Genomic DNA, 20,501 nt, shown 5'->3' with positions numbered 1-20,501 from the left:
TCTTTTGTTTTCCACACCCTTTGTCAAGGGTCAGTGGGGGAAAGGGAGCAGGCTCTTGAGGCAGGTTGACCTGGGTGCCAAACCCATTTGTGCTACTCACTTGCTGTGTGACCTTAGCTGAGCCACTCAACCTCTCTGAGTCTCATTCTCCTTGTCAGCCAGATGGATGTGATGATGACAACCTGTCAGGGCTGTGGGGAGGAGCCAACTGATAGCTGTGTGTAGAATTGGAAAAATAGGCTGACCGGTACCAGTCTCATGCCCCCCGGGCTGATGGGCATCTGGGTTATCAGGTGGGGGGGGGGTGATGCCCAGACCTAAAGTGAAGGTAGTGTCGAGAAGGTTCTCCCACTTGACATTTCTTTTTTTTTTTTTTAACCCTCTATTTATTTCTTTATTTATTTGGCTGTAGCACGGCTTGTGGGATCTTAGTTCCCTGACCAGGGACTGAACCCGGGCCATGGCAGTGGAAGCGCTGAGTCCTAACCACTGGACCACCAGGGAATTCCCTCCCACTTGACATTTCACACAAAGCTGTCACACAAAGCACTCCCAGAATTTGTCTTCGAGGGCCAGGACCCTGTGGGTGTGGTCTGGAGAAAAGGTCGGAGCAATGCCCGAGAGCCATCCTCTGCTCCTTTAAATGCCGTCACCTCCATGTCCAGCCTGGCCACACTTGAGATGCAGCCACACTGCTGGTCAGCGGACAGCGGCCAGGACAGGTTGGGAGCCAGCCCCAGCAAGAGCCGTGTCTCCCCAGCGTGAGTAGCTGGGGTGGCCTGATGGGGCGTGGCGGCGTGGGCGACGGGCAGGTGGCCCGGTTCCAGGAGTGTCATGGAGCTTGGAGTGGCTGCAGCTGCCCCACACCTCCTGTCTCCTCCTCTTGCCAGCCACACCTATCAAGAGTGTGGACTGTGCCCACTGCTTCTGCCTTTGGTTTCCGCCCTGCCCCCAGCCACCCCGCTTCCTCCTTCCCTCGCCAGCTGAGCTGCTCAGCGGTGTTGACTATGCTCACCGACCCCTTGTATTCCTCACCCACTGCAGCCTGGATCCCATCTCACCCTTCCATGGTCGTTATGCTCTGGGCATTGGCACGTGCCCTGACTGGGACCTCTGCTAGCTTCTCTGGCTATCAAAGTATCTCATGCTTTTGCCGGTTTCCCTTCCTCTGTTGGTTCACGAGATGTTTCTGCTTCTCAGGGCTCTATCATGGCAGCCTTCTCTTCTCAGACCACACCCTTTCGGGGGGACTCATCCACTGCCACCGCTTCAGTGTCCTTCTGAACACCCACCATCCCCCAGACCCCCAGCTCCATCCCTGCCCTTTACCCGGAGCTCTGCTGGATGGCACTCCCGATGTCCCAGAAGCACCTCCTGCTCAGCCTGTCCAGAGGGACCTCAGCATTTGCCCTCAAGCCTGCCCTTGCCTCTCTGTCCCCTGATTCGTGAGTGGCACCATCGTTCTCTGCGTGGACCCTAATAGCCATAGCATCCTCTTTGCCCCCATCAGCCTTTTTTAAAAACAGCTTTATTGAGGTATAATTTACATACCCTAAAGTTTACTTATGTTATTCATTTGGATGAGATTTAATAAACTTACAGTGTGCGACAGTTACCACAATCCCAAATCCCCTTGTGCACATTTGCAGTCAATCCTCACTCCCATCCCAGGCCCCAGGCAGCCACTGATCTGTTTTCTAGTTTTACCTTTTCTAGAAGGTTCCTATAAGTGGAAACATAATATGGAGTCTTTGTGTCTAACTTCCTCCACGCAGCGTATTGTTTTTTATGTTCATCTAGGTTGTTGCATATATCGGTACTTCTTTCCCTTTTAGTGCTGACTGGTATTCATCTTATGGATATATGACATTTTGTTTATCTGTTCACTGCTTGATGGGAATTTGGATTTGGGGCTATTATGAATAACGCTGCTATGTATATTCACGTACAAGTCTTTGGAGGGGCATATACTTTTGCTTTTCTTGCATTCCTCCCTTTTTTCCACCATCCTGCCAGACCCTGATTTTCACTGGGAGGCCACGTGGTTTCCCAGAAACTGACTCTACCGCCCCCACTCAGGGATAGAGCACATGACCCAGGCTTAGCCAATCAGTGTTTTCCATCCCCCAGGCACAGTGACTGGTTCCTGGATGGGCATATGACAAAAGCAAGTCCAATCAGAGTGACACTTAGGACGCTGGTGCCTCTGAGCCGAAGATGGGCCTCTGGGCACAGCTGCCCACACTAAACACGGGGCCCGAGAGTCGGTAAGCTTCTGGCGTGAACGGTTTCCCTCGGACAAAGGAGCTGACCGCAACCCTCGCCGGGCTGCATCCGGAAAGACCACCGTGAAGGAGGCGAGGAGACCAGGAGCTCTGCCATCTGGCGTCGCCCAGAGGCGCGTGTAGCCCCAGGAGGGGATCTGAGTCTGAGTCAAGTCAGCATTGTGTTAAAGCGAGTGAAAAGCCGTGTGGCTGACAGGGTCTTGGTGCTCCGGCCGGTGTCAGGCCTGTGCCTCTGAGGTGGGAGAGCCGAGTTCAGGACATTGGTCCACCAGAGACCTCCCGGCTCTACATAATATCAATCGGCGAGAGCTCTCCCAGAGATCTCCATCTCAGCGCTAAGACCCAGCTCCACTCAACGACCAGCAAGCTACAGTGCTGGACACTCTATGCCCAACAACTAGCAAGACAGGAACACAACCGCACCCATTAGCAGAGAGGCTGCCTAAAATCATGATAAGGTCACAGACACCCCAAAACACACCACCAGACGTGGTCCTGCCCACCAGAAAGACAAGATCCAGCCTCATCCACCAGAACACAGGCACCAGTCCACTCCACCAGGAAGCCTACACAACCCACTGAACCATCCTTAGCCACTGGGGGGCAGACACCAAAAACAACGGGAACTACGAACCTGCAGCCTGAGAAAAGGAGACCCCAAACACAGTAAGAGAAGACACCCCAAACACAAAATGAGAAGACAGAAAAACACAGCAGATGAAGGAGCAAGGTAAAAACTCACCAGACCAAACAAATGAAGAGGAAATAGGCAGTCTACCTGAAAAGGAATTCAGAATAATGATAGTAAAGATGATCCAAAATCTTGGAAATAGAATGGAGAAAATACAAGAAACATTTAACAAGGACCTAGAAGAACTACAGAGCAAACAGACAATGATGAACAACACAATAAATGAAATTAAAAATACTCTAGAAGGGATCAATAGCAGAATAACTGAGGCAGAAGAACGGATAAGTGACCTGGAAGATGAAATATTGGAAATAACTACTGCAGAGCAGAATAAAGAAAAAAGAATGAAAAGAACTGAGGACAGTCTCAGAGACCTCTGGGACAACATTAAACACACCAACATTCGAATTATAGGGGTCCCAGAAGAAGAGAAAAAGAAAGGGACTGAGAAAATATTTGAAGATATTATAGTTGAAAACTTCCCTAATATGGGAAAGGAAATAGTCAAGTCCAGGAAGCACAGAGAGTCCCATACAGGATAAATCCAAGGAGAAACACGCCAAGACATATTAATCAAACTATCAAAAATTAAATACAAATTACTCAGCATAAAAAGAAACGAAATTGAGTTATTTGTAGTGAGGTGGATGGACCTAGTCTGTCATACAGGGTGAAGTAAGTCAGAAAGAGAAAAGCAAATACCGTATGCTAACACATATATATGGAATCTAAAGAAATTTTTAAAAAATGGTTCTGAAGAACCTAGGGGCAGGACAGGAATAAAGACGCAGAGGTAGAGAATGGACTTGAGGACACAGGGAGGGGGAAGGGTAAGCTGGGACGAAGTGAGAGAGTGGCACGGACATATATACACTACCAAATGTAAAATAGATAGCTAGTGGGAAGCAGCCACATAGCACAGGGAGATCAGCTCGGTGCTTTGTGACCACCTAGAGGGGTGGGACAGAGAGGGAGGGAGGGAGACGCAAGGGGGAGGGGATATGGGGATATATGTATACGTATAGCTGATTCACTTTGTTATAAAGCAGAAACTAACACACCACTGTAAAGCAATTATACTCCAATAAAGATGTTAAAAAAAAAAAAGATGACACTTAGGACTTGGCTGGAAGATTGCTCCGTCCTCATGCTCCTGATCGTGTGATTTGTCTGGAACAGCTGCGGCCGTTTGCACTCATATGGGAAGCCAGCCTTAGGATGGAGCTGACGCATGGAGAAGTACTGGGTTGAGAAGATATCAATGAGACGGAACTGGAACTCTGAACTGTGCCTGAAGTCCACCAATTCTGGACTTTTTCAGTTATATGGGTTAATCCACTTTATGTTAAAGCCAGCTTAAAATGGGTTTTGTTGCTGTTGTTGTTTATAGCTCGGGTTGGCAAAGTATGGCCATGGCCAGCCTGTTCTTGTAAAAAAATTTTGCTGGAACACAGCCATGCCCATTCATTTCTATATTGTCTGTGGCAGCTTTGGAACACCGAATGGTCCACAAGGCTCAAATATTTACCATTGACCTTTTGAGAAAACGTTTGTCAACCTCTGTTATAACCCAAAGCTTAGTATTCAATATGTACCCCAGTTACTCAGGATAGAAACCTAGGAGTCATCCCTGACTCCTCTCTCTACTTCATCCTCTACATCTAATCAGCCCCAAGTCTGATTGATTTTATAGTCTATCTCCTGAATCTGTCTGCTGTCCCCCAGCCCCAGTACCCCCGCCCTAGGTAGACCACTGTCAGCAATCACGTGGGTCACAGCGCCCACCTCTAGGCTGCCCCACAGAACTGCTGGGTGATCCTTCTCCCACCCAAACTTGATGAGCCCTTGGGCTCCCCACTGCTCCCAGGGTGAAGGCCACACTCCCTGATTGACGCTGCAGGAACCTCATGATCAAGTCCCCACCTGCGGTTCCAGCCCTATCTCCCCTCCCGCTCTACCCTCTCTTCCCAGAGCACACAGACCAGCTCCCACCTGTGCGTAATTCCTCCCAGTTCCCCCAACATGGCATGCTGTGTCCCTCTTCCTTACACTCTTCCCCACTTTGTCCACCTCTGGACTCCTGTGCATCCTCCAAGGTCTAGCCAGAGCCTCACCTGTTTTTTGATATTCCTCTGATTCCCCCAAGCTGATCGGGGCTCCCGTGGGCCACGCCTGGGCTTCCTTCCACGGCAGCCCAGTCATATCCGCCTCTCATGTCTGTTCACACATTCGCTACCCCCGCTGACTAATTCATCTTCTTGCTTAGCTTGGTCCAGCTCGGGGCCATACACAGACTAAGGGCTCAAGAAATGTTTGTGGGGCACAATGTTCCCTGCCCTCTGTTCCAAAGTCACCGTGAGGAATCAGGGGTCTCCTGGCTGGACGAGGCTTTGAAGGAGGGACCATCTGGGCTCAGTGTTAACAGAGGTGATGGAAGGATTGGAACTGCCTGGGCCTCCCAGGCAAGAGCGCCTCCAGGAGGTGCAGAGAAATGCCTCCCAGGATTCAGAGAAAGGAAAAGTAGGGCAGGAGAGAGCGGGTCACTGCAGCGGCCCCTTGAGAGTGCGGAAGAGAAATGAAGGGATTACGAGGAAATGTCATTAAAATAAAGATCTTCCCTGGCCTCTCGGGGCGCCAAGAGGAGGCCAAATGGCCAGTGAGGGGGCCACCGGGTCCCGTCAGAGCTGCCGGAAAGTTTAGGGATTTACAAGACTGGCCCTTTGGAGGATTTAGGGAACATCTGATTTCTAAATCCTTGACTGAAAACACATTTGGCCACCAGCTGGCTGGGTGCTGGGTGAACCTTCCCAAGAAGCTTCTGTGGAGGATTCAGGGGAGCACTGCCCTCACCCACTGTGGAGGTCTTGGCTTCCACATGCCAGGGCTTAGGGCTGTGGCCCCATTCAGTGCTCCTTCCAGAAGCGGGTGCTGATGTGAATCCAGTACACAGAAACCAGACCAGGCCTGAACTCCCTCATGGGACTAGCGTGAGAAGCAGATGAGACAACGGATGTGAATGTGCCTTGCAAACTGTAAAGTGCTGTCACACCCTGTCAGTGTCTATCCTTGATACAGCCTTCCCAGAGACTCCCCCAGCTGAGTGAGTCACCCTTCTCGCCCCAGACTGTGTATAAACCTCACTCTTGCACCTATCCCCTCCGTCACAGACCCTAAGGTAGGACGTGTCCCCCGGCCAGACTGAGATCCTTGAGGACGGGGACAGGTACATCATTCTTCCACATCTGGCTCGGTTCCTGGCCCAGAGCAGGAGTTTGGCAGCTAGTTCTTGAATGACCTTGAGTTGTAGAGAAGCAGTTAACTTGAGGGTGCTGGGTAGCCTCAGTTTGTAAAAACAGGGACCAGGTGGTACGTGGTGGAAATCTTTCTAATAAAATGACACAATGTTTCGTAAGTTGTGGCTCAAGCAGTGTGAGCGTCTGGAAATGCAGTCTCAGGGTTGAGGATGCTGAAAGCTGTCTGGTCCTGTGCTGTCCAGTAGGGTAGCCACAAAGCACGTGTGGCTATTTCAATTTCAATTTAATTTAAAATTCAGTTCCTTAGTTGTACTCGTCACGTTGTGGGTGGTCAGTAGCTGCATGTGGCTCTTGGCCGCTATAGGACAGTGCAGTTGAGAGCATTTCCATTACTCCAGAGAGTTGTCTCGGACAGCACTCCTCAGTGTGGGGAAAATTCATGTCCGTGCAATATCTCAGGCCCTGATCATCTTGGGGGCTTACCTCCAAGATTTCTGGGAGAGAGCTGGGGGCTCTGGAGCCTGACCAACCTGGGTTTGGATCCCTGCTCAGCCATTGACTTGTGCAGCCTGAAGCAAAGGGACTTCTGCCTCCTCCCTGAGGCTCATCTGCAGACTGGGTGACCGTGTGCCTGCACAGAGCCGTGACACTTAGAGAAAAAAAGCTTGTAAAGGGCTTCTCGGTGTCCCGTGCAGGAGTGAGTGAACCGGCTACACGGCAGCTCTCAGTGGGGGAGCCTCCAGGCTCCTGGAGCTTGGAGCTCAACTGCCCAGGGGCAAGGCAGGCTGGAGCACTTCCGGGCACTGAGGGCCAGTCTGGGGCAGTGGCTGGTGGGCGTGTCTGGCTGGGGGCAGTCGGTAGGAGAGGGCGAGGCTGGAGCTGGTGGGGCTGAGGCTGGGCAGGGGCAATGAAGCTCACTCCTGAGCCCCTAGCTGTGGAGGAGGACGCTTTGCAGTCCGAGTTAGCATGCACTTCCTCTATGTAAAACTCTCCGCTGTCCACCAGCTGGCTAGAGGATAGTAATTAATAATAATACGAACATAATAGCAACAGTATTTACTGAGCATTTTCTATTTACCAGGCACTGTGCTAAGAGTCATAATACACATATGCATTAGCTCATTTCCTCCTCGCAACAGCCCTGTGTAATAGGTATATTGCTCTTACCATTTTACAGATGGGGAACACTGAGGACATTTGTTCTAAGTCACACAGTTATGAGGTGGTGGAGCAGGGGTCTGACCCCAGGCTCCAGAGTCTGTGCTTTGGATAAAGTACAGACTCCTTACCTGGTCTTGAAGGGCCCTGCAGAGCCCTGCAAAGCCGGCCTTGGTCACCCTTCCACCTTCATCTCGGGTCGCTCCCCACATGTCTGGTCAAGTTCCTCGGACACCCCAGGTGTCTCCTTCCTATGCCTGTGCCGTTGTTTATTCCTCGACCTAGATATCCTCCCCTCTTCCCCTTAACCCTCCACAGAGTCCTGTTCATCCTTCAGGACCCAGTTCTAGTATGAGCATCTTGAGGCCAAGGACTGGGCCTAAGTCATTTCTGTGTCACAATGTCCAGCACATGGCTTGGAGCATTGGAGGTCTTGGTAAATTATGGGTGGTGGATTGGAGGGGGATGAGTGAGTGGATGGAAGGATGGGTGGAGTAGATGGATGGTGAGTCAAGGGGAGAGAGTAGAAGTTGGTGGATGATGGGAAACTGGATGGGTGGACCGGTGGCTTATGCTCAAATGCCAAGGGGGAGATGGGGCCTGAGCTGAGCACAGGGCAGTGGTGTGGAGAGCAGCGGCAGTTTGAAAACATTTCGGGGCAGAATCAGCAGGGCTTGCAGGGGGCTGAGGGGCGGGGAGGGGTCCAGAGCGATGGCCAAGTTTCTAGCTTGGAGACTTAGGAGGATCATGGTATTTTCAGGGAGGAGCAGGTTTGGGGGAGATGGTGATGAGGTCCATTTCACGTGTGGGAGCGTGAGGGGCCCATGGGGGGAAGGTCTGGGAGGCAGCTGGGGAGATGAGCCTTGGACAGGTTCAGGGGCAAGGCCAGACCTCACAGAGACTTGGAAGGTCATGTGGCTTCAGGACTGAGGGCTAGAGCACAAGCCGTCAGGAAAGGCGGAGGAACCACGGTCCCTGAGGTAGAAGAGCCAGGAGGGACACAGCACAAGGGGGGAGGGCACTGCCATGTCACAAACACCCATAAATCATTGCAGGCGGTGTGCTGCGGGCAGCCAGTGCCGAGGGGATGCAGGCAGGAGACTCAGTGCTGGAAATGGGCCTGAAGGGTGGCGAGGTTTTGACCAGCCCAGGGAGGGGTTACCCTGAGCAGGGAAACTGCACAGGCCGAGGCAGGGAGCAGAAATAGGCAAGTTATGTCCACGTACCCTGAGGGCCTCGGAGCCTGCGACAGCCAGTCAGCTGGAAAACAGGAGGCTCCACGCCTTTTCTCTGCCCCATCTGGCACCCTGTGACCACAGCCTCCAGGGTCTGGGAGGACTCTGGGTTAATCTGGGTGCTGTGCTACGTGGGACAAGTCACCTCCCCTCTCTGGGCCTCAGTTGCCTCATCTGGAAACTGGAATCAGTGCCACCTGCCTGGTTTGCTGAGAGGAGTGAATGAGAAGTGGGAGTGTGAGAAGCCCCCAGTTGCATGAGGAAACTCCATAAATGCTATTTTTAAAACCTGTTTTTGCATTTCAATTCCACAAATATTTACGGAACTAAGGTTCGGTGTAAATCCATTTTGTAAATTAAATTTTCATACAACAAATACCATTTTACCTGGGCCTGGGGTGGCAAGGTTGGTGAGGCCGTTCATTGTTTGAAGAGCCCTGAGTCAAATTCTTTTCTTTTCTTTTATTATTATACATCTTTATTGGAGTATAATTGCTTTACAATGGTGTGTTAGTTTCTGCTTTATAACAAAGTGAATCAGCTATGCATATACATATATCCCCATATCCCCTCCCTCTTGCGTCTCCCTCCCACACCCCCTCCCTATCCCACCCCTCTAGGTGGTCACAAAGCACCAAGCTGATCTTGCTATGCGGCTTCTTCCCACTAGCTATCTATTTTACGTTTGGTAGTGTATATATGTCCATGCCTCTCTCTCGCTTTGTCACAGTTTACCCTTCCCCCTCCCCATATCCTCAAGTCCATTCTCTAGTTGGTCTGTGTCTTTATTCCTGTCTTACCCCTAGGTTCTTCATGGCATTTTTTTTTCTTAAATTCCATATATATGTGTTAGCATACGGTATTTGTCTTTCTCTTTCTGACTTACTTCACTCAGTATGACAGACTCTGAGTCAAATTCTTTTGAAAAGCCCCAGTCGGTTCGTTTTTCGAGTCAATGAGGATTTCAACTTTCCAGGCTCGCAGAGGGAGGCTTTCATTTGTTCCTTGTGTGTTTTGAAAAGATCCTCCCAGCTGCAGTAAGAAGAGGGACCGAGGGAGACAGCAGGGCGTCCAGGGAGGGGGCTGGTGCAGTGGTCTGAATGAGAGATCATGGTGGCCTGGACAGGGGGTGACTCTGGGGATAAAGAGAAGGGGATTCGAGAGATGTTGAGAGAGGAGGAAGGTGCATAGGAGCCCTTGGCATCTTGGTTACCGAAGAGCGTGAGCTGGTTCCAGGTACCTGGTTAGATGATGCTGTAAGAGACAAGATCTCTGGAGAAGAGACCCTGGACATGTGGCGTGTGACGTGTCCACAGGGTGGCGGGCAGAGGTGCCCGTGGGAATTTGGCTTTGCGGACCTGGCCCTCCAAGGGGCAGGCTGGGCTGGAGAAAAAAATAAATGTCTGTGAGAGGGAAGAAGGGAAAACCCAGAGCTTGTGACAATTAGCCAATAAATATTTTTTCAGCATTGAAAACATTTGTTGAGCGACGCCTTCCCTGAGCACCTCCGTGTGCCAGGTGTTGTGGTGGGCGCTGGGGACCTGGCAATAAACCAAGCAGACAAACTCTTAGCCTCGTGGGGCCGACATTTTAGTGGGAGGGGCAGGGTGTAATCAGGATAAATTGCTCATTTGCATATAAGCCTTACAACCTTACGAGGAAGATGCTGTGATTATTCCCATTTTAGAAAAGAGCAGCTGAGTCCCAGAGACGTTAAGAAACTTGCCCACAGTCACTCAGCTATGTAACTGGCAGAGCCTGGATTTCTACCTCAAGCCCATGCTTTTCTGTTAAGAGTCTTACCTATTGTGCTGAAATGCATCTCATTGACAAGGTCAGGTCTCAGCAAAGACCTGAAGGAAGTGAGGCGACTGACATTCCAGGCAGAGAAAGAGCACGTGTAAAGGCCCTGAGGCAGGAGCATACCTGGTATATTTAGGGAACAACGCAGAGGCCAGGGTAGCTGGGGCAAAGGGAGTGAGCAGAGAGTGAAGGGGAGAATCGGACGTGGTGGAGGGACCAGCCGTGGCATCTGTAGGGCTGTCAGCTTTTACTTGAGGTGAAGTGAGGCCATGGAGGGTTTAGAGCAGAGGAGGGGCAGGCTCTGACTTGTGTTCTAGCCCGATTCATCTGGCTTCTGTGTCCGGAGCAAGGGCAGAAGCAGGAGACAAGAGAGGACGTGACTAATCCAGGCAAGAGGTGATGATGGCTCAGTCCACAGCAGTGGTAACATGCAGGTGGTGCACCAGCTTCTTGATACGTCGTGAAAGTGACTTCAGTAGGAGCTGCTGATGGCTTGGGTGTAGAGGGTGAGGGAAAGAGAGGCATCAAGGATGACTGCAGGGCTTGAGCCTGAGTGGCTGGTAGGAGGGGGTTCCATTGACTGCGATGGGGGCAGCTGTGGGGAAGCCGCTTCATAAAGTACTTTCCATGTGCGTTATCCCTTTTAATGCCCTGGCTACTCTCTGCAGTAGGCGTTGAAACTCTCGGAGGTTATGTGATTTGCTCAGGATCACTCAGCCAGAATGAGGTGAAGCCAGGACAGGAAGCCAAGTCGCATTATAGCGTTGGGAATTTTGATCCATTCATTCAATCAGCAAACATTTCTGGAGCACCTTCTGTGTGGTAGGCACTGCACTGAGCGTTGACAATGATGACCAGTGACGATGGCCCTGCCCTCATGGAGCTCCCAGTCTGATGGAGAAGGCAGTGTCATCCAATGATCATGGAAATGATTTCCTCACATCAGCATGATAAGTAGCGAGAAACTGAGGGAGCCCTAGGAGCCAGTAACTGGAGACTTGGACTGGCTGGAAGGTCAGGGAGGGCTTCCTGGAGGAGGCAAATGTCAAATGCAAAGGCCTCTGGGACAGAGGGTCTGTAGGGGTGTTGGGGGATTCTTGGGAAAATACTCCCTGCTTTCCCAGGCCATAGTGGAAGAATCCCAAGGGAATCACAGGCTCCCAGAGGACAGCTGTCCATTGGGAAGTTGCAGAATCTTTCTTTTAGTGTTGGATTATTCTAACAGCTTTATTGAGATAGGATTCATAGACTGTACAATTCTAGATAGAATTCGTATACTGTACATATACTGTACCCATTTAAAGTGTACCATTCAATGGCTTTTAGTATATTCACAAAGCTGTGCATCCATCACTGCAATCCACTTTAGAACATTTTCATTATCCCAAAAAGAAACCACGAACCCCTTAGCTTTCACCCGCTCCCAATCCCCCCACCGGCAACCACTCGTCTACTTCCTGTCCCCACAGAGTTCCCTGTTCTGGACATTTCATATAACTGAAATCATACCCTATGTGGTCCTTTGTGACTGGCTTCTTTCACTTAACATAATGTTCTTGAGGTTCATCCCTGTCAGAAGTCCCTGAATCTTAATCACCATCAGAGCTGACAAGAACCTAAGAGACTGTCTTGTAGGCTTCTCCCACCTGTTGTAAAGTGGGCAGTCGGGAGGAGACTTGCTCTGGTCCCTCAGCAAGGAAGTTGGGCGGACTCCAGGGCAGGTCTTGGGACCCCTTGCCCCACTGCCCTGCACGGGATGCCTCCCTCTGCCGTCACCTCTCTTCCTTCCGCTTTGGGCTCCCACTGATTTTGGCTAAAAGTGACAACTTGATCAGGCACGCACCCTCCCAAGCACTGAATTTTCACGTACTGGCAATTTTCACACCCCATGGTGCATCTTGGAATCTTTTAAGAATTTGTGTCTGCTAATTCAGAATGTTTTGGAGGTCAGTGTTTTCTTTTCCTTCTATTTAAACACTTTTCATCCAGACGGTTATGTTTTTCTGGGTTGGTGATTTCCCCACCTGGGGAGGCAGGGCCACACTGGGGTTAAGTACCAGGTCTTAGAATCAGATGCCCTGACTCTTCCTCCGTGTGGGTAATTACTGAAGTTCTCTGAGCCTCAGTTTCTCCTTTTGAAAAATATGGATAACATTGTAGCACTGTGAGGAGAAAATGAGGTCAAAGGAGGTGTAGATATAGAGAAGTTAGAGATTATGAGGGCTTTCCAGGGCCCTGGTGTAACCAGGAGAAAAAGATGAACCTCCGCCATCATCCACTGCCCCTTTCTCCGTATTCCTACTGTGAACTGACCCCTGGACTTCTTCTCCCCGGGCTGAGGGGGAAAGCCTGAGTTCAGATCCCAGCCCAACCACTTGGATTCTGTGTCCCCAGATCAGGTAGATGACCCCTGTGTCTCCGTTTCTCCACCTGTAGAATGAGAGAACAGGGGCGGGGGCTTCCACTGAGGCCTCTAAAGCAACCAAGAGGCTCCTGGGAGTGGAGGTGTGGAATGGGGGGGGGGCCTTTTTCTTCTCCCAGAAGGGCCTGGTTCCTGCTGATTTAAAGATCCAATCAGGGGCTTCCCTGGTGGCGCAGTGGTTGAGAGTCCGCCTGCCGATGCAGAGGACACGGGTTCGTGCCCCCGTCCGGGAAGATCCCACATGACGCGGAGCGGCAAAAAAAAAATAAAATAAAAATTAAAAAAAAAACAAACAAAATAAAGATCCAAGCAGAAGCAGCAGCACCTGTTCAGCAGAGGTGGGTGGAGAGGGACACCTGGCTTTCCTGTGCCTCTCACACGAGACGAGACCTGTGATGTAGGAGGCCGGGGGGTGGTGATGCAGCACCTCCTGCTCTGCGTGCAGGGCACAGGGACCGAGCCTCTTTGAAGGGTCTTTTTCAGGCACATACTCTGTGCCAGGTATTCTACTTGCATTATCTTAATCCTCACAGGAGACCTCAGAGGTGGTTCTCTTATTTCCATTTGACAAGCAGGGAAACTGAGGCTCAGAAAGGGGCAGGTGCCTGCCCAGTGTCGCCGGGAGAATGAGGGCTCAACTGGGATTCGAACTCGGGACTGTGTGACTCTGGCCCCTTTCCTGACCGCCCCCATTCAGGGAAAAAGAGGGAGAAGCAAGACGGGGAGGATCTGAGCCTTTGGAACCCCGGCTTCCCAGCTGCTGTGGGGATCCTGTGGGTGGTGGGGAAAGCATTGTAAATATGCATGACATGCAAATACCCCTCTGAAAAACAACGTAGGGGCCCTCGTGAGCCGGGATGCCAGAGTGCTTTGGAAAATGTAGTGTTGTACAAACACTTGGGTTTCTATGATGACTGCTCCGTGGTGTCCTCCTCCCCAGCGTCCCCAGGGCCAGTCCAGGGGTCTCAGGGTGGAGGGATTATCCCCGGCCACCTCCTAATTGACGTTCTCCTTCATTCTTGCAGGCACCCGTGCCTCCCCACTGCCAGGGGCCTGGTGGCCGGAACCTGGTCACTCCAGGTACTGGAGGGCCCCGTCCCACGTTGCTTCCCGCCAGCACCTCTGACCAAGCGCCCGGAGGGATGTGTGTGCCAGCCCTCGGTCCAGCACCCGCTCCCAAGGTGACGCCTGCTGCTTCCCGACTGGTTCCCATTTCCCCTCCGCACGTAGCTCCGGGGTTGGTAAGTAACTGTGTCTGCAACCTGGGCACACGGAATCAGGGCTGCTCATCCACAGACCCGTGCTTGGCACAGTTGGGAAATGTCCAGCCTTCCCACCCAGCGACACCCACGTGCTGGTGAAGGGACCTCAGTGAGAGCTTTTATACGTCTGGGCTCAATTTATAGTTTAACCACTTGTCTCATCCAGTCCTCCCGACAACCCAGAAGTTGAACACAGTGATTGTGCCCATTTTACAGAGGAAACAGCCTCAGAGAGGAGAAACCACCTGCCTGAGGATGCCCAGAAAGCCCAGCTCTATCCATCTCAAAGGCCAGCTCTTACCACACCCAAGGGGCTGGGGGGTTGGTGACACGGGCTCAGAAAGGGAAGGGGAACGTTGGGCTGGGCCAGAAGCCATGGAGCCTATGAGACCCCGGGGGCGGGGGCTGAGGTGAGGCCATCAGAGTTCCTGAATCTTGGGGAGCCCTGTTGTTCCTGCCCCTCCAGCTTGTTCCACCGGCAACCCTCCAGTCCCCAGCATGCCTGACCCCAACATGGATGAGGGGCCCAGCCCTGCAGCATCTCTGATCATCCTTCCCACAACAATGATCCCAACAGGGTGCCCCAACTCAGCACCGGCCACAGAGCTGGACACCACTCTCCTGCATCTTATTCTCCTACCACCTCCCCAGGTTGTGCAGGTGTGACTAGTTCACAGTTGAGGAAACCGAGGCTCAAAGGAGCTCATGGGGGGACTTCCCTGGTGGTCCAGTGGTAAAGAATCCACCTTCCAATGCAGGGGACGCAGGTTCCTGGTCGGGGAACTAAGTAAGATCCCACATGCCGCGGGAGAACTGAGCCTGCGCACCACAACTACTGAGCTGGCACGCCTCCACTAGAGAGCCCACGTGCCGCAAACTACAAAGCCCATGCGCTCTGGAACCCGCACACCACAACTAGAGAGAAGCCCATGCGCCGCCAACGAAGTTCCCACGTGCCACAACTAAGACCCGACACAGCCAAAAAAAAAAGGGAGCTCAAGGGGCTCGCCCAAGGTCACCCAGCCACCACTCAGCGCTACATGGGGTTGTTGGTTTAAGATCTACCTCCTAGTCTGGCCTCAGCAACCCAAGGGTCAGGAAACATTGCTTCATTCCCTACCGGACAGCCAGCAGCTGTGCCTGGCACGTAGTTGGTATACATGGGAGGAAGGAGAAAGGGAGAGGAGGAAGGCACTCTCACCTCCCTCCACCCAGACGCTAGCAGGACCCAAGAGCCCACTGGCCTTTGGGCCAGCCGCTGGTCCCTGCTGACCCCAGAGAGCTGGCAGTCCACTCAAGCCTTCAGCAAGGCGGCCAGCCCCTCTGGTCCCCATTCTCTCATCTGCCAACAACTGATCAACCTCCCTAATGGGATGGTTATGAGAAGGGAAAAGACTCGTAAATATGGATAGTATACCAATGCCACAGGATAATAAAAACCCGGGAAGTTCGCTGTAGATAATGTATATAGAAGTGCTTCTTCAGGAACAAGGGCTGCACGCTCGTCCGGTGCCCCCTTCTTAGTACTGATAACTGTGAAAGGGGTCCTAGTAATTAGCTGCCCCCCGGCCCAGCTCCCCCGATCTGGCCTGGGCTGTTGTAGTGGCTACACACAGCTGTTACATTTGGTGGAGCAGCTGTCCTAGGAAAAGACGTGATAAGGCCACCTGGTCTGAGAGCTGTGTCTGTGGGATTTAATCATATGCAGGTACTCCTGGTGCTGCCCTAGCCCTGCATGCCCTCCCTAGGGACTAAGTATGTGAGAGGAGCAACCTGAATGACAGCGGCCGTTTCGTGAGCAGTTACTATGTGCCTGGCATTGTGCTAATGCTTCATTTTCTTCATCATCTCAATTAAGCTCCTAGTGACCCTGTGGGAGGTCGATGGGGAGGCCGAGGCATGGACCTGGGGGAGAGGGCTCACCCGGCAACACTCTGGTCCTTCCAGAAAATTACCGCCACTCTCTGCCCACCTCCCTGCCCCGCCCCGCACCAGCCAGGCCTGGCCGGAGGGGCAGGATCGTGGCCTCCAAGAACACAGCATAGCTGGCAGCCCCTGGCATGTGTGGCCCAGTGACGGAGAACGGGATTCCTTGGCACAAGCTGGGAGCGCAGCCGTCAGCACTGCGCCGAAAGATGGAGGACTGGGCGGCAGCGAGGGAGGTGTTACTGCTGCTGTTTTGCTAACGAGCTAGTTATTTAAAGAACAGCCCAAGTCGAAGTTGGGAAATTGGATGGGGAGTCTCCGTGCCCAGGGCAGAGGCAGCCAGGGGTCCGGGAGCCTGGCTGGGTAGGGACAGAGTAGCCACACATTCTTTCTTTTCACTTGCTTTCTATTATTAATAATGGTAACAGCACTATAAAAGTCTGGAAAAGGATTACCTTTGTGAAGAAAAGAGGATATAAGGATTGAGAGTGGGGCAGGAGGGGTTTCTGAGGGGTAAGCGGTGTTCTGTTCATTGACCCAGGTGGTTTTGTGATCATTTATTGCAGTAAACATTTTTGTTTTGTGTACTTTTCTCTATGAGTTAGGTTTCACAGTAGAAAGGCTAAAGAGCAATGCTAACAGTAATAGTTAATACTTCTTGAGTACTTACTAAATGCCAGGCTCTTTGCAAAACATTTTACCTTATGTCATTGAATTCTCACAGAGTCTATTATTCTACCCATTTTACAGAGGAGGAAAGTGAGGCTTAGAGGGGTAGAGTTATTTATCATGTTTTTGAAGAGCTCTCAGGTGGGAGAGATGGGATGAGAAACAGGACAGACTGACTCAGACCGGCATCACTGTCCCATGTTCGAGATTGGGGGCCAGGAAGTTCCCCCCAAAGGGCAGGGGATCCTCCATTTGTCCCTCAGATGTGTGTCGGTGCCATTGCGTTCTTAAGGCTTGGGAGGCCAGGCAGTTGTCTGTGGCCGTAGGCAACACATGAGGCATCTGAGAGTGTGACAAGGGGTCAGAGCAGAGCATTTAGCCATCTAATGTGTTGACGGATAGGAATGGGACCTCCCTAGGGACAGACTAGGGGAGGAGGCCAGGGCTCACCCAGGAATCACTCAAGGTAAAAAGAGATCATCCAGGTGAGACAGGGTCAGACCCAACCTCTGAACTAACTATACGTGGGGCCGACCTGCCATTTCCTGAGGACTCACTGTGTTCTAAGTATGTCCATTATCTTCCTCGGTCTTTAGAACAACCCCGAGAGGTCAGTGGTATTGACCCCATTTTATAGATGAAGGTACTGAGGCCTCCAGAGAGGAGATGACTGGCCCAAGTCCACACAGCCAGTGATGGGTGGAGCTGCTCCACCAGCTCTGCTGTCTCCAGGGCCCTGTGTCCTGTGTGTGCAGCAAGCACTGCTCGGGGCTGGGGTCCCGGCCCGGCAGGCACCTGGCACGGAAGCTCCAAGCAGCCCATGACTGGAGTCAAGTTCTAAGGCAGACCTGTGGGTCCCCAAACTTGTGCTGGGAACATGGCCTGGAGGGTGGCACGGCAGAGGGTATCTCCAAGCCCCAAAGCAGAGGCGCCTGCCTTGCAGACGGCACCAGCCCCAGAGGCATTCCTGCATTCCCGGAACATTTACTGAGCACTAGTCCCTGCTAGTCTGTGCCCCTTGCAGAGCACACAGCCTTAGGGAGGGACAGATATTATACAAACACCCCAGCAAATAAGCTGATTACGCAGCGACTCCATCGATGCTTCGAAGGAAATTAATGGTGACGTGATAAAGATGAAGGGGGAAGGGGGCCTGAGTGACACAGAACAGCATCAGAGGGTGGCTGTGGTGCTTTACTGAGTTGAAACACGTAGAGGGCGGGGACAGTCCCACTGTTGCGTCACTGGTGGCAGCTGCTGTCGCCGCTGTGACCTCCAGAGGTGACACCTACCTGCTGCGCGCTTGTCACGTCCTGCCTGGACCCTCAGTGGGTCCCAGCTGGTCCCCCAGACTCGCCTTTCCCCTCGTTACTGAGAGTCAGACCCAGCTGGGGATGAGGCCCAGGGAGGAGGGCAGCTTAACGGGGTGCACATGGCTGGCTGGACCCCGGGCCAGCACCACCCCCCGCCCCCAACCCCAAGCCCCAGCTACATTCCCATCAACTCACTTGCGTCTTCCAATAAGCACTGTCGCCAGAGACACTGCTATGGAGACACCCTGGATTTGCTTTTTTTGATAACCATTTACCCTGCCTGGGAAGACAGATGCTACCTTACAGACACTCAGAGAATCTTAAATATCTGGCAGAGAAACTTATACTGGTGAAGTCAAACTCCTGCAATCACGGAATCTTAGCCATAAATAATCCAGCAAGAGCAAACATACGCGTTTTACAAGTAAGTTCACTGCACCTTTCCTGAAGACAGTGATAAATTAGAAACTACCCAATTATCTATCAGCAAGAGATGGTTAAACAAATTACGGTCCAGCCAGACAATGGTGTCCTCAGCGGCAGTGGAGACGGTGCCGTAGATCTGTTCTTGTTGACATGGAAACATGTCCGTGGTGCATTGTTGAGGGAAAAATAGGAGGTTATAAAATGGTGTATGTTGTATGATCTCATTTTTGTTAGAAAATGTATATATAAATATACATGCTCCTGCCCAGAAGGACAACCATTATACTGTTCGTAGCATTTTCCTCTGGATGTGAGATATGGACAAGCTCTGTTTTTATTTTTGCTTGTATCATTCAGGTACTTTTCAGGTACAAGTGACAGAGAACCCAACCCAGACTGGTTTAAACAAAAATGGAATTTATTGGCTCGTGAATGTAAAGTCCAGAGGCAAGTCCAGCTTTAGGCTCAGCCGGATCCAGGGGCTCACACCTTGTCACCAGGACCTGATTTTTTTTTCTACCACTGTTTTTTTTAAAACATTTATTATTATTATTATTATGGGCACACCATGCAGCATGCGGGATCTTAGTTCCCCGACCAGGGATCAAACCCATGCCCCCTGCAGTGGAAGCACGGAGTCTTAACCACTGGACCGCCAGGGAAGTCCCCACGACCTGATTTTTATTATTTTTTTTAAACACACTTTTTATTTTATTTTTCTATTTTTATTTATTTATTTTATTTTATTTTTGGCTGTGTCGGGTTTTAGTTGCGGCACGCGGGATCTTTCGTTGCGGTGGGCTCTGTAGTTTGTGGCACACGGGCTCTCTAGTTGAGGCATGCGGGCTCAGTAGCTGTGGCGCGCGGGCTCCGTAGTTGTGGCGTGCGGGCTCAGTAGCTGTGGTGCGCGGGCTTAGTTGCCCAATGCACGGCATGTGGGATCTTAGTTCCCGGACCAGGAATCGAACCCGAGTCCCCTGCATTGGAAGGAGGATTCTTAACCACCGGACCATCAGGGAAGTCCCCCCAGGACCTGATTTTTAGTCACCATTTCTCAACTCTGCTTTCTCTGGGTTGTTCCTATGTTCTCATAGGGCTTTCTCATACAGGTGATAAGATGCCTGTCCAGAGGAACATGCAAGACTTCTTCCCAGATAGCTCAGACACAAGTCCCAGAACAGAGTCCTGGCATTGATTGGTCAAATTTATGGACACGCCCATTCCTTAATCAAGTGCTCTGATTGACAGCCTGGGCCTATGTACCACCCCACAGCTGGAGGTGGAGTTGACACCCAGAACTTTACCAGTGGAGAGTGGGGAAGAGTAACTTCCCCAAAGAAAATATAGGGCTGTGGCCTAAAGTAGACCCAACAATAGCCAAACACAGCAAATTCCCCCTCCTGTATTTATCTGAATTTCCCAAGATGTATAACTTTCAAATCAGAAAAAAACAATACAACTATTGAAAGGAGTCCTGATCCCAGACCTTACAATCAGAAGCTCCCTGAGGCAGCTTTAGACTCTCTTGGAATCAGAATGTCAGAATCTCTGAAGTGCCAGTTCAGCTCAGGAGACATCGGCTCTCTCTGTGTCAGAGTCCACTCTGGGCCCAAGGGGGGCCGGGGGAGGGGAGCCGTCCTGGCCTCCAAAGGTCTTGTAGTCTTTGGAGGAGTGAGAGGAGCCCACGGATGATTCATCTGGAATGTGGGTGTGCATACCGGGGCTGAGGGAACACAAGGGCTAGCATGGGAACAAAGAAGGCTTCCTGGAGGAGGTGACACCTAAGCTGAGTAGCCAAGAATACAGGAAGAACATTGTAGGTGGAAGAAACAATGAGGCACATGTGGTGGGAGAACAACCAGTGGATGAGCAGCAGCAGGCCCTGATCACAGGGGCTTTGAATGCCAGGATAGAGCTTGGCCTTGATCCTGAAGGCAGTGGGGAGTCTTTGAAGGATGTTGTGGAAGGAGGAAAGTGTCCGCAAGCTCAATCTGGCTGGTGCTGAGAGTACAGCCGTGGAGGGGTCAGGTTGAGGCTCCATGCGGGGAAGGAGAGAA

This window comes from Monodon monoceros, unplaced genomic scaffold (assembly GCF_005190385.1).
Source record: "Monodon monoceros isolate NGI ecotype Baffin Bay Population unplaced genomic scaffold, NGI_Narwhal_1 Super_Scaffold_13, whole genome shotgun sequence".
In the NCBI taxonomy this organism is placed as follows: domain Eukaryota; kingdom Metazoa; phylum Chordata; class Mammalia; order Artiodactyla; family Monodontidae; genus Monodon; species Monodon monoceros.
The sequence above is the reverse complement of the archived record's forward strand: the minus strand, read 5'-3'. Positions refer to the sequence as shown.